This window comes from Schistocerca serialis, chromosome 5, assembly GCF_023864345.2.
Source record: "Schistocerca serialis cubense isolate TAMUIC-IGC-003099 chromosome 5, iqSchSeri2.2, whole genome shotgun sequence".
Classification (NCBI taxonomy): Eukaryota; Metazoa; Arthropoda; class Insecta; order Orthoptera; family Acrididae; genus Schistocerca; species Schistocerca serialis.
The window spans coordinates 368,989,734-369,007,322 of record NC_064642.1 but is presented as its reverse complement, the minus strand read 5'-3'; positions in this window follow the sequence as shown (position 1 = coordinate 369,007,322).

Below are 17,589 nucleotides of genomic sequence, written 5' to 3'. Positions count from 1 at the left end.
AGACACCAGACGCTGAATTTTACATTTTTGCCTTGTTTCCTTGTCACTGTGTCTTGTACGTCATAGTAGGATAAAGAAAAATTAAATTCCTGTTTCCATACGTTTTCGTGTGCTACTTTGGGCACCAGCAAGAAAAGAAATTTGAATGAAGTATTATATCTACATCCTCTGCCAGTTAAGTAGCATTAACGCTTTTAAAATGGATCCTTTACCACCAATGCGCAACACGTGAAGGTACATACGTCTTTTATTTTCTTGCTAGAAAAGCTGAAAGGAATCACTTTCACAAGAAAATTAAACTTTATATGTTGGTTGCGCCCTGCGACGATGTAATACTGCCTTACCTGATTGAATTTATTTTTCTGACGAGTACCTAATAGATATCATTATTCGGTCATGAAATAATGCCAGCAACAGAATACTAAAAAAATCTCAGCAGCACATTCTGCTTAGAATAGAAAAAAATGTTTGTCTGCACTATCCCTTATATTTAACCGCAAAATTCCTACACTGTAAACTGCAATAATAATAATTATTATTGTTATTATTATATTTCAAAATTAAAGTTTAGCGGATGGATATTTTTTCCTTTTTTCTTTTTTTTTTAATAAACGAGATAGCCCTCAGCTGTGTCTCTTTCGCTGAACTGAAACATTTATTAGCAATTTGACATTATGTCTCAAACAAAACAAAAAAATGGTTCAAATGACTCTGAGCACTATGGGACTTAATTTCTGAGGTCATCAGTCCCCTAGAACTTAGAACTACTTAAACCTAACTAACCTAAGGACATCACACACATCCATGCCCGAGGCAGGATTCGAACCTGCGACCGTAGCGGTCACGCGGTTCCAGACTGTAGCGCCTAGAACCGCTCGGCCACCCCTAGGTATCAAACATTGACAACATTTACGGTACTAACTTTCTTAGACAAAAATAATTGCAATCTCTTTTTCCTATTCCTAGAATAATAGCAATGAAATTGTTGTACTTGCTTCTTCATATTGCACCAGAGAGAGTCTGAAACATTTTACGTTATTACTAATATATTTTATTATTTTAATTTTAATAACCTACAGCCTCAGTTGCACCGTTTACCTAGAATTTACCTTGGTTTCAGTCGGGATAACCCAACCTTTTTCAGAATAAAAGTAACTACCGTTTGTACATAGTGGATATCGTCAAGCTAAAACTACAAATCCATAAATTATCGTCGGACTGTAAAAACTTATCTGAAACTGCCTCGGCCCCACTTCGCGACCGCGATGCGGCAGCCACTAGTGGTGTACTGGAACTCAATTACACCACTCGTGGCTGCCAACGCAGTTTCAGATAAGTTTTTACAATCCGACAATAATTTATGGATTTGTAGTTTTAGCTTGACGATGTCCACTATGGACAAACGGTAGTTACTTTTATTCTGAAGAAGGTTGGGTTATCCCGACTGAAACCTAGGTAAATTCTAGGTAAACGGTGCAACTGAGGCTGTTAGTTATTAAAATTAAAATTAATATTTACACTGTTGCTGATAGGGCCGCTAAATGTTGAAAATATTTTATTATTATCATTTACGGCTTTCACTGGTTTATACAAACACGCTATTCCACTTGCATTTCAGATAAACATATATTTTTAGGTGGTTTATATCCTGATGACGTGTTCCCATCTGTGGGTCCCTGGTAACGCTGTGTCCTCTTTGCTTCAAATAAAAATTCCCAACTTGGCCAACACAAGAGGCTACAGAAGGTCCCTTTCAGAACTGCTCGCAGACGCGAATCACGTAGTATTCATGAAAATAAACCAGCCACATTTCAGAGACTAATCTCATAATATTTTTTACTCACCACAGAAACTTGCAAATAAAGTTTTTTAAGAATTTCATCCCGGGTCGGCCAATAGGGTGATAACACAGACAAATGTGAGTGAACAATAGACTACTGGTCCCTCATATATTGCGCGAGGTTTGATTACAAAATCAGTGTATAAGATACCGAATAAACTTGGGTTCTAGCTTCATGGGAGTGTGGACAGTGGTTTTGGGGTAAATAAATAAAAGGAACAATATTTTAGCCGTCGGGTGATATATTATTCTACAATGATGAGAACAGAACAGACGTCTGCCAAAATTTTACGAGTAGCCAAAAAAAGACAACAGGTCACATAATGAGGTTCTTCAAGTGTATATCATCAAAAGGACGAGGAATAGTGAGTAGTATGAGTCGTGGTAATAGAACGAGTGGAGTAAAGATAATAAGTTCTGCCCACAACCAGAATGACAATTGAGGAATCTCGTTCTGTCACGACGCTGAGCCACAGTCAATCATGGGAGAGTGCAAAGCGAAAATCCAAATAATAATTAATTGTGAGAAGTGGAAATTCGAAGACATATGTGTGAGTAAAAAGAACGAATCATGGTGAGAGGATGGAGAAAGAAAGGGATAAAGTTACGCGCAGATTAGGGTAGGTACAAGAAATTAACAATGTGCAAGAATACGCCAAAAAACTGCATGAAATTCTAAAGAAACAGGTGTCAGAAAAGCAATATAGACCAAACGTCTGAAAAAAAGTCAAGTATCGAAAAAAAATCACAACTATTGCAACCAGGTAAGTGTTGAACATAACTAATTAATGGAAAACTATAATGTTATACTGGGCGAATAGAGTAAAGCAATATAGACAAAACGTCTGAAAAAAAACAGGCAAAGTGTCAAAAGCAAAAAAATCACAACTATTGCAACCAGGTAAGTTAGGTTAGGTTAGTGTTGTTTTAACGTCCCGTCGACAACGAGGTCATTAGAGACGGAGCGCAAGCTCGGGTTAGGGAAGGATGGGGAAGGAAATCGGCCGTGCCCTTTCAAAGGAACCATCCCGGCATTTGCCTGAAACGATTTAGGGAAATCACGGAAAACCTAAATCAGGATGGCTGGAGACGGGATTGAACCGCCGTCCTCCCGAATGCGAGTCCAGTGTGCTAACCACTGCGCCACCTCGCTCGGTCAACCAGGTAAGTGTTGAACACAACTAATTAATGGAAAACTGTTATGTTATACTGGGTGAATAGAGTAAATAATAAATAGATATTTTCAGTATGAAATATTTCGTGTTTGTTCTTTCATTCTCTGTTTAGTTTGTTAATACCTTTACTAAGATGAAGTGTTATTGTGTTAAACGTTTTATGTAACACATGCAGTCACGACAGGTTGTTGCACAGAGTAGCTTAACCAGAGTTTCCGAATGCAGCTTTTGTATAATTTGAATGCTAAATGCACACTTTTCCTGGTTTTCTATAGCTATACAAGGAAACTCACAAAGACAATACTAAAAGTAGAAACTAACGAAGAGAAAGAAAGCAGAACTGTGTACTATTATACTCTGTTATGTTCAGAGACTTGGCTCATCCTAAATCGGGCTGAAAATGACGAACACTGGGTTGCAGCCTTCCACGCAGAATGAAGATGAAGGACTGTCCAAGAACGAGTAACATGAAAAAGAGGAGACAGAAAACTTTCACAGCGACGACATCTATCAAGGGCATCCCAAACATTCAGGGTCGAAATTGTGAACATGGTTCGTGATTCTGTTCTGAGTACTTACAATTAAATAACCAATAGTCGGAATCAATATCTGATTCTTTAATGACGTAGAACAACTTACACATTACATCTACAGTTTAAGTTCGTAGCAGCAGTTCGAAGTAACGGTCACCGGTCTGAAAACAAGTGCTTCGGTCCTCCTCGTAAAACATGACACCACTGGTCTCTTCTGTTCGAAAGGATCGATATAGGTAATCTTCCTGCCGCAATACATTACCGCATCTAAATATGCCAACGCTGTAAGTCGTCGCTTATGTAAGTTGCATATAAGAACTACGTTTGATAAACTGAAAGAGTACATCGTGTCAGACGGCATTCGGTGTTTCAAAGACTGTTCCGGCAGAAGCCTGCTTCCCATTGTATCTTCTAAAGCTGTATCGGTGTTCCGACTGGAGTTCTTCTCTGTAGGTCGCGACTTCTAACGTGCTGCTTTAATCAGTGAAATTCACTGTGGCTTTTGGATTTGCTATTATGTCACCACAACAATTTTTCAATTCATTACCTTACGAAAATGGAATGCCACCTAATTTATTGCTCCAAGCGAAATAAGGAAACACTTTGACAGTAACACACTCAGTCCTACGAGACAACCAGTCGAAACTCATAACTCACGGTAACTATTGCGAAGTCTAACCACAAATATTAAACATTAATTCACTATATTTGCACACAGCTCTGTTCAGATCAAACTAACACTTTTCGAGGCACGATTATAATTTAAATTACTTTCTCTTAAATGAAAGTAGCTAGTCATAAGTTAAATTTGTTCACATCATAAAGGTTGACCGTAGACTCATACGAGAATAGTCGTAGCCTGTCTTTAATTTTTGCCCACCTGCCCAAACAGGGGGCACTTTCATGATAGATTGGTAGTATCTGCCAATACTCGTAAAAGTGATCTAATTCTTTTGTTAATTTATGTACACTACTGGCCATTAAAATTGCTAGACCAAGAAGAAATGCAGATGATAAACGGGTATCCATTGGACAAATATATTATGCTAGAACTGACTTGTGATTACATTATCACACAACGTGGGTGCTTAGATCCTGAGAAATCAGTACCCAGAACAACCACCTCTGGCCGTAATAACGGCCTTGATACGCCTGGACATTGAGTCAAACAGATCTTGGATGGCGTGTACAGGTACAGCTGCCCATGCAGCTTCAACACAATACCACAGTTCATCAAGAGTAGTGACTGGCGTATTGTGACGAGCCAGTTGCTCGGCCACCATTGACAAGACGTTTTCAATTGGTGAGAGATCTGGAGAATGTGCTGGCCAGGGCAGCAGTCGAACATTTTCTGTATACAGAAAGGCCCGTACAGGACCTGCAACATGCGGTCGTGCATTACCCTGCTGAAATGTAGGGTTTCACAGGGATCGAATGAAGGGTAGAGCCACGGGTCGTAACACATCTGAAATGTAACGTCCACTGTTCAAAGTTCCGTCAATGTGAAGAAGAGGTAACCAATGGCACCCATCCCATCACGCCGGGTGATACGGCAGTATGGCGATGACGAATACACGCTTCCAATGTGCGTTCACCATCGCAGGCGCTCCTGTCTGTGATGCAGCGTCAAGGGTAACCGCAGCCATGGTCTCCGAGCTGATAGTCCAGGCTGCTCCAAACGTCGTCGAACTGTTCGTGCAGATGGTTGTTGTCTTGAAAACGTCCCCAACTGTTGACTCAGGGATCGAGATGTGGCTGCACGATCCGTTACAGCCATGCGTATAAGATGCCTGTCATCTCGACTGCTAGTGATACGAGGCCGTTGGTATCCAGCACGGCGTTCCGTATTACCATCCTGAACCCACCGATTCCATATTCTGCTAACAGTCATTGGATCTCGACCAACGCGAGCAGCAATGTCGCAAACGATAAACCGCAATCGCGATAGGCTACAATCCGACCTTTATCAAAGTCGGAAACGTGATGGTACGCATTTCTCCTCCTTACACGAAGCATCACAACAACGTTTCATCAGGCAACGCCGGTCAACTGCTGTTTGTGTACGAGAAATCGGTTGGAAACTTTCCTCATGTCAGCACGTTGTAGGTGTCGCCACCGGCACCAACCTTGTGTGAATGCTCTGAAAAGCTAATCATTTCCATATCGCAGCATCTTCTTCCTGTCGGTTAAATTTCGCGTCTGTAGCACGTCATTTTCGTGGTGTGTCAATTTTAATGGCCAGTAGTGTAATAAATAAAAGTGTAGTTATAGAGACATAACTGTGGGTAAAGGTTACAGCATTGTTAGACTGGTTTATTAATAAGTGAAACATTGAATACCATTACTGGACGTTGCACAGCTTATTGGAAATTCTGGTAAGAGAGTTCCTCCCATATGATGTCGCTGAAGAACAACGTAGCCAACTATCTGAGCTTTCCCACACACCAGGTCCATCTGTCACTTGTGGGCTGGATAATCTGTCTCTCTACCACAGGGACAGTCAAGAATTCGGCTCATGAGCAGTGCTTTTGCACGCATGCATAGCTCTTTCGCCTGGCTGCACACTCCCCCCACTGCCACCCCCACCCCTGCCCCCCTGTCTAAGTGTAAGGAGGGAGAAGAGGGGGAAATTGCAAACACGCCACATTTAGATGGCAATGTAGTAGCACTGCATACGAAGTGGGTTCATATTTAATATTTCTCAGGAACACAGATCACAAAACAAATTTTCAGTATTATTTAATTATATTTGGCAGGCTGATGACATAAATTTAATTATTATATGGTACAGAAACTGTCCTCATATGAACAGATGCTGACAATTTCACAGGTTTTCGCCCTCAGGTTACCACATAATCACGGCTTATTTAGCTTCATAGTCGACAAACGTCTTTCACTCACATACGTTGATAGAAATGCTTTACCACGTTTGCTCCTTCATTATGGAGGTGTTGGAAGTGTTTCCTAGGAAAACAACGTAGAACTCTGGGCAGTTTTAAGGTGAAATAATTTGTGTTTGAATGGGAATTACATCTACATCTGTCTACATGTACATGGTTACAGTGCAATTCACACTTAAGTACCTGGCGGAGGGTTCATCGAACCATTTTCATACCACTTCTCTACCATTCCACTCCCGAATGGCGCGTGGGAAAAGGAACATCTAAATCTTTCCGTTCGAGCTCTTATTTCTCTTATTTTGTTATTGTGATCATTTCTGCCTACGTAGGTAGGTGTCAACAAAACATTTTCTCATTCAGAAGAGAAAGTTGGTGATTGAAATTCTGTAAATAAATTTCGCCACAAAGAAAACCGCCATTGCATTCAGTAACTGCCACCAACTCGCGTATCATAGCAGTGACACTCTCATCCCTATGCGCGATAACACGAAACGAGCTGCCCTTCTTTGCACTTTTTCGATGTCCTCCGCAATCCTATCTGGTAAGGACAGCCCTTAGATTTGTGCGATTTATCGTATACCCAAAATTTATCGGATTTCTTTTAGTACCCATGTGGATGACCTCGCACTTTTCTTTGTTTAGTGCCAATTCACACTTTTCGCACCATACAGAAATTCTCTCTAGATCATTTTGTAATTGGAACTGATCGTCTGATGATTTTACTAGACGGTGAATTACAGCGTCATCTGCAAACAATCTAGGGGGCTGCTCATATTATCACCTAGATCATTTATGTAAATCAGGAACAGCAGAGGGCCTATGGCACTACCTTGCGGAACGCCAGATATCACTTCTGTTCTACTCAATGATTTACGTCTATCACTATGAACTGAGACCTCTTTGAGAGGAAATTGCGAATCCAGTCACACAACTGAGACGATACTCCATATGCACGCAATCTGATTAATAGTCGCTTGTGAGGAATGGTATCAAAAGCCTCCTGGAAATATAATCGATTTGAGATCCCTTGTCGACAGCACTCATTACTTCATGGGAATAAAGAGCTCTGTTGCAAAAGAAGGATATTTTCTGAATCCATGTTGGTTATGTATCAATAAGTTATTTTCTTCAAGGTGATTCATAATGTTCGAGTACAGTACATGCTCCAAAATCCTACTGCAAATTGAGGTCAGTGATACGGGCCTGTAGCCGGCCGGTGTGGCCGTGCGGTTAAAGGCGCTACAGTCTGGAACCGCGTGACCGCTACGGTCGCAGGTTCGAATCCTGCCTCGGGCATGGATGTGTGTGATGTCCTTAGGTTAGTTAGGTTTAATTAGTTCTCAGTTCTAGGCGACTGATGACCTCAGAAGTTAAGTCGCATAGTGCTCAGAGCCACTTGAACCATTTGATACGGGCCTGTAATTCAATGGGTTATTCCTATTTCCTTTCTTGAATATTGGTGTGACCTGTGCTATTTCCGGTATTTAGGAACAGACCTTTCGTGAAGTGAGTGGTTGTATACGATTGCTAAGAAAGGCGCTATTGTGTCCGCATACTCTGAAAGGAACCTGATTGGTATACCATCTGGACCGGAAGACTTGCCTAAGTGATTTGAGTTGTTTCGCAACACCTAAGATATCAACTTTTATGTCACTCATGCTAACAGCTGTTCTGGTTTCGAATTCTGGAATATTTACTTCGTCTTCTTTCGTGAAGGAATTACGGAAAACTGTATTTAGTAACTCCGCTTTAGTGACAAAATCATCGGTAACATTTCCATCGCTATCACGCAGTGACGGTATTGACTGTTTTTTGCCACTGGTGTACTTTACATACGACCAGAATCTCTTTGGGTTTTCTACCGTATTTTGAGACAATGTTTCATTGTGGAACCTATTAAAAGCATCTCGCATGGACGTCCGCACTACATTTCGAGCTTCCGTGAAACTTAGCCAGTCTTGGGGAGTTTGCACTCCAGATCAAACAGTTTCATCTATACATGCACAGTATCACTTTTAACTGAAATGGCCAAAGGTCTCGAAAACAGTTCAGAAACAGATGTAAGATTGGCAGTGTCCTCAAAACGTTTAGAAAACTGTTCTTGTAATTCTTTCAAAGCCACAAGGAATTTCTACAAAATTCGCGTTTTCTTTAACACCACTGAGCTTAGAAAAATGGGTGGTGCTTTTTTGTTAGAATTTGTCGCTTTCACGATGCGATTTTCTTTTTAAACGAATTTCCGTCAAATCAGAAATCAATTGTTTCTCACGTTGCAATCTCTAAGAGTGGGGAGTGTGCAGTCAAGTTCACTTAAAATGCGACGTTTTCCTTTGTCCTTCATAAATTGTACAATAGGGGGTTTTAAGTCGAAAAATAGTTCTAGGTTCTCCCCTAGACGTAACCAAAGTACTTAGTAGTAATATATAGATTCTCCATACTCTTCTTTCAGATCCATCGAAAACTCTTCCATCTGACAGTATACTAATGTATGCGACTTCAGAAGATTTACTTTTCATATCGCCAATTTCATCACGTATTCTACCCCTGTAAATTTAGTACGGAGTGCTTCCTGATGTACAGAACAATGAGCCCCGCGTAGCGATCGTTGTAATTTTTTGTTCTTTCGTCGTTAAACAAATCTTGAAATTCTTCCTGCATAATATTGTAATGTCAATCCATAGCAAATTTGCGGTACCAGTCGGTTTTGCCACTGCATAATAGATACTGATAATTCTCATCCTTCTCTCCTGTCATTTTCATTCATTTTTAAAGGCTTGTGACGACAGAGCGCTAGACTGCCTCAATTGTGGAAACAGTCACTAGACCCGTCAGCTTCCTTTATACCACGAACAAATGGTGAAGCGTAAGCAGCGCTGACGCCACCGTTCTGCTGAACTGAAGAATGTCGTGCCGACTGCAAAATGTCGTACCACAACGCTAAATAAATTTCGTGCTGTACCGAGTACTTATGAGAAGGACCGAGCAAAGCCAAGAGGACCAAGCCTCAATCCTCAAACGTGGCATACTTCGTGTCCACGTACAGTGCGGAAAACCATGGCCGACACTGCTCTACCGATCGCACTGCTAAAGCTGCGAAAACACATACATACGATGTGACAATTAGATTAGAAAATGAGACACTAAAGCAGTAGATGAGTTTTACTATTCAGACAGCAATGGCCAAACTAGAGGCGATATAGACGCGGACGGACTATATAGCAAGGACAGCATTTCTACGAGAGAGAAATTTGTTGTAATACGGGGGCATTCAACAAGCAGTGCGACACATTTTTTTTTTCGTCGGCCTGCGGAATTGGTTGTGAGACTTAGCAGAACAGTCGTGCTTTAGTCCTTATAGTTTCATGGAGTTCCGACAGGTAGCCAAGGTAGAGTTTGGCACAGCACATTGTTGTGTGAAACCTTGCGTTGCCATGGAGAAGCAACTCCACACAGATGGTCCTTCGTTGCTTCTTGTGGTCTTCTGTTAGGCAGTGAACAAACCTGCGGACATACACCTTTGAGAACCCAACGGGGGCCGGCCGGTGTGGCCGTGCGGTTCTAGGCGCTTCAGTCTGGAACCGCGTGACCGATACGGTAGCAGGTTCGAATCCTGCCTCGGGCATGGATGTGTGTGATTTCCTTAGGTTAGTTAGGTTTAAGTAGTTCTAAGTTCTAGGGGACTGATGACCACAGATGTTAAGTCCCATAGTGCTCAGAGCCATTTGAACCCAACGGGTAGACGAGTGTGTCATCACCCCAACAGAGGCGTTCAGCTGAGCAGTTGAGCAGCGAGGTGTTTGATGGTGATCCGTCTATCACCTCCATTGACAAAACATTCCGGAATAGTCCTCCATTCGGATCTTTGGGAAGAAACTGCCATGGGGGAGGTGACCATGAGAGAAAGATTGAATAATGAACGAAAGGACCGTGGAATATCAGAAACTGACCCTTAAAATAGACAAATGTAATGTATTGCGAATACATAGAAAGATGGATCCTTTATTGTATGATTATATGATAGCGGAACAAACACTGGTAGCAGTTACTTCTGTAAAATATCTGGGAGTATGCGTACGGAACGATTTGAAGTGGAATGATCATATAAAACTAATTGTTGGTAAGGCGGGTACCAGGTTGAGATTCATTGGGAGAGTGCTTAGAAAATGTAGTCCATCAACAAAGGAGGTGGCTTACAAAACACTCGTTCGACCTATACTTGAGTATTGCTCATCAGTGTGGGATCCGTACCAGGTCGGGTTGACGGAGGAGATAGAGAAGATCCAAAGAAGAGCGGCGCGTTTCGTCACAGGGTTATTTGGTAACCGTGATAGCGTTACGGAGATGTTTAATAAACTCAAGTGGCAGACTCTGCAAGAGAGGCGCTCTGCATCGCGGTGTAGCTTGCTCGCCAGGTTTCGAGAGGGTGCGTTTCTGGATGAGGTATCGAATATATTGCTTCCCCCTACTTATACTTCCCGAGGAGATCACGAATGTAAAATTAGAGAGATTAGAGCGCGCACGGAGGCTTTCAGACAGTCGTTCTTCCCGCGAACCATACGCGACTGGAACAGGAAAGGGAGGTAATGACAGTGGCACGTAAAGTGCCCTCCGCCACACACCGTTGGGTGGCTTGCGGAGTATCAATGTAGATGTAGATGTAGATGAATGTGGTAGGGAAGCTAGAAACTCTGAAAAGGGAAATGCAGAGACTCAGTGTAGATATAGTAGGGGTCAGTGAGGTGAAATGGAAAGAAGACAAGGATTCCTGATCAGACGAGAATAGGGTAGTATCAACAGCAGCAGAAAATATTATAACGGGAGTAGACACGTCATGAATAGGAAAGCGGGGCAGAGAATGTGTTGCTGTGAACAGTTCAGTGATAGGGTTATTCTTATCAGAATCGACAGACAAACAAAAACCGACAACGATAGTTCAGGTATACATGCAGACGTCGCAAGCTGAAGATGAAGAGAAAAAAAAATGGTTCAGAAGGCTCTGAGCACTATGGGACTTAACATATGTGGTCATCAGTCCCCTAGAACTTAGAACTACTTAAACCTAACTAACCTAAGGACATCACACACATCCAGGATTCGAACCTGCGACCGTAGCAGCCACGCGGTTCCAGACTGAAGCGCCTAGAACCGCACAGCCACACCGGCCGGCAAGATGAAGAGACAGAGCAAGTATGTGAGGATATTGAAATCGTAATACAACACGCAACGGGAGATTAAGATCTAATAGTCATAGGGGACTGGAATGCAGTTTTAGGGGAAGGAGTAGACGAAAAGGTTACAGGGGAACATGGGCTCGGGACAGGAAATGAGAGACGAGAAAGACTAATTGAGTTCTGTAATAAATTTCAGATAATAACAGCGAATACGAAGAGGAGGTATACTCAGAAAATGCCGGGTCATTCAGGAAGATTTCAATTAGATTACATCATGGTCAGACAGAGTTCCTAAATCAGATTCTGGGTTGTTATGTGTACCCAGAAACAGATATAGACTCAGATCACACTGTAGCAATGATGAAGAGTGGACTGAAGTTTGAGACATTAGTCAGGAAGAATTAATACGCAAAGAAGTGGGATACGGAAGTACTAAGGAATGACAAGAGCCGGCCGCGGTGGTTTAGCGGTTCTAGGTGCGCAGTCCGGAACCGCGCGACTGCTACGGTCGCAGGTTCGAATCCTGCCTCGGGCATGGATGTGTGTGATGTCATTAGGTTAGTTAGGTTTAAGTAGTTCTAAGTTCTAGGGGACTGATGACCACAGATGTTAAGTCCCATAGTGCTCAGAGCCATTTGAATGACAAGATACGTTTGAAGTTCTCTAAGGCCGTAGATACACCAATAAAGAATACAGTGGGCAGTAGAATTGAAGAGGAATGGACATCTTTAAAAAGCGCAATCATAGAAGCCGGAGAGAAAATCGTAGGCACGAAGAAGGTAACTCCAAAGAAACGATGGGTAACTGAAGAAATACTTCAGTTGATCGATGAAAGAAGAAAGTACAAAAATGTTCAGGAAATTCTGAAATACAAGTCGCTGAGAAATGAAATAAATAGAAAGAGCAGGGAAGCGACAGCGAAATGGCTTCATGATAAAAGTGAAGAAATCTAAACAGATGTGATGGTCAGAAGAACTGACACAGCATACAGGAAAGTCAAAACAACCTTCGGTGAAATTTAAAGCAAGGGTGGTAACATTAAGACTGCAACCGGAATCCCATTGTTAAATGTAGAGGAGAGAGCGGATACGTGGAAAGAGTACATTCAAGGTCTCTATGAGAGGGAAGACTTGTCAGATGTGATAGAAGAAGAAACAGGAGTCGATTTAGAAGGATAGGGGATCCAGTACGAGAATCGAAATTTAAGAGAGCTTTGGAGGATTTAAGATCAAATAAGGCAGAAGGTATCATGGATACCCTTTCACCTTGAATTTTAATTCAATTCCGGAACGTTTCTTTTATTTCCATCATTGCTTCATTGATGCACAGATTAAATAGTAGGGGTGGAAGACTACATCCCTCTCTTACACGCTTTTTAATCCGAGCATTTCGTTCTTGGTCGCCCACTCTTATGATTCCGTCTTGGTTTTTGTACATATTATACATTCCCATCTCTGCCTATAGCTTACTGCTATTCTTGTCAGAATTTCTAAAATAATTAGGGGAAGTGGCAACAAAACGACTATTCACGTTGGTGCGCAGAATGTACGAGTCTGGCAATATGCCGTCTAACTGTCGGAAAAATATCATCCACACAATTCCGAAGACTGCAAGAGGTGACAAGTGCGAGCATTATCGCACACTTAGCCTAACAGCTCATGCATAGAAGTTGCTGACGAGTATAATATACAGAAGAATGGAAAAGGACACTGAGGATGTGTTAGATGACGATCAGTTTGGCTTGAGGAAAAGTAAAGGTGCCAGACAGGCAATTCTGATGTTGCGGTTGATAATGGAAGCAAGACTAAAGAAAAATCAAGACACATTCATAGGATTTGTCCAGATGGAAAAACTGTTCGACAATGTAAAATAGTGCAAGATGTTCTAAATTCTGAGAAGAATAGGAGTAAACTATAAGGAGACATGGGTAATACATAATATGTACAAGAACCAAGAGGGAATAATAAGAGTGGACGACCAAGAAAGAAATGCTCGGATTAAAAATCATGTAAGAGAGGGATGTAGTCTTCCTCCCTTACTGTTCAATCTGTGCATCGATGAAGCAATGATGGAAATAAAAGAAACGTTAATGAGTGGAATTAAAGTTCAAAGTGAAATGGTATCAATGATACGATTGGCTGATGACATTGCTATCCTGAGTGAAAGTGAAGAAGAATTACGTGATCTGCTGAATGGAATGAACAATCAATGAGTAAAAAATATGGACTGAGAGTAAACCGAAGAAAGACGAAACTAATGAGAAGTAGCAGAAATGAGAAAAGCGAAAAACTTAACATCAGGATTGATGGTCACGAAGTAGATGAAGTTGAGGAATTTTGCTACGTAGGCAGCAACATAATCAATGACGGACGGAGCAAGTAGGACATCAAAAGCAGACTAAGTCTACTAGTATCAAACATAAGCCTTAATTTGAGGAATAAATTTCTGAGAATATACGTCTGGAGCACAGCATTGTATGGTAGTAAAACATGGACTGTGGGAAAACCGGAACAGAAGAGAATCGAAGCAATTGAGATGTGTTGCTACAGACGAATGTTGAAAATTAGAAGGACTGATAGGGTATGTTCCGCGCAGAATCGGAGAGGAATGAATATATAGAAAACACTGACAGGGAGAAGTGACAGGATGCGAAAACTGTAGAGGAAGACAGAGACTGGAATTATTCCAGCAGATAATTGAGGACGTAGTTTGCAAGTGCTACTTTGAGATGAAGAGGTTGGCCCATGAGAGAAATTCGTGGCGGACCTCACCAGAGCAGTCAGAAGACTGTTGACTCAAAGAAAAAAAAGCACCAGAGGTTGACCAACCTGTTACTGACTTGTTCAATTTGTGATTCTCTTTCTCTTGAATAAATCATTCATTTCTTCTGAAATTGTGATCACTTGTTTGTCTGTACATGTACATAACATCTAGCGATTTCCGTCCCAATCGGATACTTCCTTCGCGATGCGTCGTTTTTTCTTTTTTTCCCTTGGAATGTATTTGGGGCATAATTCTTTTAATTAATCTTATTATATTTATTTCTATTTTTAATGACATTTATGATTTATTTTGTTCCGCTAGGTTTTTCGTAGTACTATTCTTCTTATTATTGCGTCAAATGAAAAATACGTTAATTTGAAATTGTACTGCTAATGCGGTGTTATATCAGATATATTTATAAGACGTGTTGCAGGGAACTAGATAAATTGATAGCCTAAATAAAATGCTAAAAAGAAGATAAAAGGCGTAAAGAACTCTCTGATTGTGACTATATTACGGACGTGAAACATGTTACGAAAGGCCGTCAATTGCGAGTATTCAGACCGCCAGCAAGAAGATAAAAAAGAAAGTGTTGAGGTCTGACGTCTCGCCACTGCGCAGTCGCGCCGCGGTCTGCGGCACCGTTGGAGCGACACCTGCGTCCAGAGACTAGGGTGACGTGTCAGGCGGCCCGTGTGAGCGACATGTGCGGCGCCATATGCCGGCAGACACACGGCCAGAGGCGGCCGGCAAGCCGTCGGCCGCTGACACGCCATCGATCGCGAGACTTACTCACTAGCCGCCGCACCGCAACGTGTTTGCCTGTCCTCGGCCACAAGCGGACAGCTGCCGCCGCAGCTCACTCCCGTCCCGTCTTCGTGTCCACCCGTGCTGTCCGCGGGCGCGCCGCTCGCCACGTGCGAGGAAAGTGCAACTTCCCCTCACGAGCCGAAACGTTATAACCACCTGTTTTATACGTAGTGTGTTGGTATACCTTTGGAGAGCAAAACAGCAGCGATTCCGTGCGGCTAAAATTCGACATGCCCCCTTGGTAGAACTCCATAGCTACCGGGTGTCTACCCTACTGGCTATTAAAATTGCTACACCAAGAAGAAATGCAGATGATAAACGGGTATTAATTGGAGAAATATATTATACTAGAACTGACATGTGATTACATTTTCACGCAATTTGGGTGCACAGATCCTGAGAAATCAGTACCTAGAACAACCACCGCTGGCCGTAATAACGGCCTTGATACGCCTGGGCATTGAATCAAACAGAGCTTGGATGGCGTGTACAGGTACAGCTGCCCATGCAGCTTCAGCACGATACCACAGTTCATCAAGAGTAGTGACTGGCGTACTGTGATGAGCCAGTTTCTCGGCCAGCATTGACCAGATATCTTCAATTGGTGAGAGATCTGGAGAATGTGCTGGCCAGGGCAGCGGTCGAACATTTTCTGTATCCAGAAAGGCCCGTAGAGGACCCGCAACATGTGGTCGTGCATTATCCTGCAGAAATGTAGGGTTTCGCAGGGATCGAATGAAGGGTAGAGCCACGGGTCGTAACACATCTGAAATGTAACGTCCACTGTTCAAAATGCCGTCAATGCGAAGAAGAGGTGACCGAGACGTGTAACCAGTGGCATCCCATACCATCACGCCGGCTGATACGCCAGTATGGCGATAACTGATACACGCTTCCAATGTGCGTTCACCGCGATGTCGCCAAAAACGGATGCGACCATCATGATGCTGTAAACAGAACCTGGATTCATCCGAAAAAATGACGTTTTACCATTCGTACAGCCAGGTTCGTCGTTGAGTACACCATCGCAGGCGCTCCCGTCTGTGATGCAGCGTCAAGGGTAACCGCAGCCATGGTCTCCGAGCTGATAGTCCATGCTGCTGCAAACGTCGTCGAACTGTTCGTGCAGATGGTTGTTGTCTTGCAAACGTCCCCATCTGTTGACTCAGGGATCGAGCCGTGGCAGTGGCTGCACGATCCGTTACCGCCATGCGTATAAGATGCCTGTCATTTGCATATCACAGCATCTTCTTCCAGTCGGTTAAATTTCGCGTCTGTAGCACGTTATCTTCGTGGTGTAGCAATTTTAATGGCCAGTAGTGTATAAAGTGCAGCTATTCACGAAGGTCCAGAAGGGGCTATAATTATCTTATTCCAACGAAACTTGGTAAATACACTAATGAGCGAATGCGGAACCGATTTATATTGGAAAAAAATTACTTCCAATTTTGGCCACCAGGTGCACATCTGGCGCTTTAAATGCTAGAAAGACGAGTAGAGAGGATTAGAAAAAGGACGTGGGCAGAAAAGGTCCAACAAATGAGAAACGCCTATAAAGCAATTTACGCAATTTGTTCATTGAGCGTGGTGGCTTTAATCTCGGCGGCATGGTATTCCACAGGCGCCACTAACTACTCGGGTTGCAGATATCGATTTCAATGTATGTCGCGAGCTAAAGTCTTTGGTCGAGTTGTATGTGTTGTTGTGTTCGCGGGGCCTGTGGAGTCAGTTGACTGGAGAGCACGTGGATGGGAAGTTGTTGCTCTTGGAGGACTCCGAATATTCGGTGCGGGTCTCGAGAAGCCGTGAATGGTTAAATCGGTCTGGAGCAAGCCTCACCGGCTCACTTAATTGGTAGGGGCGAGCTGCGGGAAAACCTATGGACGTCGCATGTAACCTGGTCGGCAACTTCCCGTCCTACTGTGCAAGCTTAAATTTTACAGCACCTCGACGACTACCTGTACTGGTTGGAGGCAATAACACCCTGGCTGGAATTCTGCAAGTCACAGCACCTTCACGCCTGAGTGGAGTTAAGTGTTGTTTTCTTGTTTTTGAGAAATTGATATTGTAGGACCATGTCTGTGTTATGTCGAATTGGCCCTGTTACATCGAGTGCACAATCATCAGTCAGTGTTACTGATTGTACTTTGTGTTCTGGGTCATATGCTATGCAAGTGTATGAGTATTCCCTGTTGTAAGTTCCGTGGACAGAATTAAATTGTAACATAACCTGTGTAGAAAACAAAGCAACCTTTGTAGATGAGTGTGCTTGAGTTATTGCATCAGCAGGTGCTGATATTTGCGCTACTGATTAATGTAACTTTAAGGAATGTTAAACTTGTAGGTTGTATTGGTAGTGGCTTGTGTCATTAGTTCAGATTTTCTGCCCCTTAGGCA